Genomic DNA, 1684 nt, shown 5'->3' on the forward strand with positions numbered 1-1684 from the left:
ACCCACGGACACTGCAAACCATGCTCCTACGACTAAATAGAGGTTAAAACTACGATTTGGTGAAATCTTCATTTTTGACCTCGGAGCAAGGTACCTTCCCTATAGTAGGCAATGAGTAAATGATCATAATCCCAGGAGGGCAAAAAATGGGAACCCGAGAGGAAAGCGCTGTTGGCGCGCCTAAGCTAGTGGCCCGTAGAGTAAAAAGGGTACCCCCAACAAAGTTGTCGTTTCACGTTCTGGTTTCACTTTTCATCATCTAGGGTGCGTTCCTGACACGTTTTGAGGGGTTTTAGCAAAAAAAAATTTTTCGACTACTCGAGCTCTCTGGCCCGTTCGGTGCACATTTTTGAAAAAAGCTAGGGAGCTGCCCCTAGGTTCGGGGTGTCACAAAATGTTGAAAAGTGGTCGAAAAACCACTATCCAGAATCGGATGTAGAATCGTTAGACGAACTTAAAATTGTTCTACGACACCCATCTGCGACGTTTAGTATTCGAGATATGGCCCGTCCTAGGTCTGACCGAGCAATTTTTGTTCCGCGCACTTTGTGCACCGTACACTTTGATGTTTGTATGAAAAAGTACCCTACCTAGGGACGCGTAGAGCAAATTTGTACCCCCGGGCATGTTGTCGATTGACGTTCTGGTTGCACTTTTCATCATCTAGGGTGCGTTCCTGACACGTTTTGAGGGGTTTTAGCAAAAAAAAAATTTTCGACTACTCGAGCTCTCTGGCCCGTTCGGTGCACATTTTTGAAAAAAGCTAGGGAGCTGCCCCCTAGGTTCGGGGTGTCACAAAATGTTGAAAAGTGGTCGAAAAACCACTATCCAGAATCGGATGTAGAATCGTTAGACGAACTTAAAATTGTTCTACGACACCCATCTGCGACGTTTAGTATTCGAGATATGGCCCGTCCTAGGTCTGACCGAGCAATTTTTGTTCCGCGCACTTTGTGCACCGTACACTTTGATGTTTGTATGAAAAAGTACCCTACCTAGGGACGCGTAGAGCAAATTTGTACCCCCGGGCATGTTGTCGATTGACGTTCTGGTTGCACTTTTCATCATCTAGGGTGCGTTCCCTGACACGTTTTTGAGGGGTTTTAGCAAAAAAAAAATTTTCGACTACTCGAGCTCTCTGGCCCGTTCGGTGCACATTTTTGAAAAAAAGCTAGGGAGCTGCCCCTAGGTTCGGGGGGTTGTCACAAAATGTTGAAAGTGGTCGAAAAACCACTATCCAGAATCGGATGTAGAATCGTTAGACGAACTTTAAAATTGTTCTACGACACCCATCTGCGACGTTTAGTATTCGAGATATGGCCCGTCCTAGGTCTGACCGAGCAATTTTTTGTTCCGCGCACTGTGTGCACCGTACACTTTGATGTTTGTATGAAAAAGTACCCTACCTAGGGACGCGTAGAGCAAATTTGTACCCCCGGGCATGTTGTCGATTGACATTCTGGTTGCACTTTTCATCATCTAGGGTGCGTTCCTGACACGTTTTGAGGGGTTTTTAGCAAAAAAAAAAAATTTTCGACTACTCGAGCTCTCTGGCCCGTTCGGTGCACATTTTTGAAAAAAAGCTAGGGAGCTGCCCCTAGGTTCGGGGGTGTCACAAAATGTTGAAAAGTGGTCGAAAAACCACTATCCAGAATCGGATGTAGAATCGTTTAGACGAACTTAA

This window comes from Anopheles coluzzii (assembly GCF_943734685.1).
Source record: "Anopheles coluzzii chromosome X unlocalized genomic scaffold, AcolN3 X_unloc_85, whole genome shotgun sequence".
NCBI lineage: Eukaryota > Metazoa > Arthropoda > Insecta > Diptera > Culicidae > Anopheles > Anopheles coluzzii.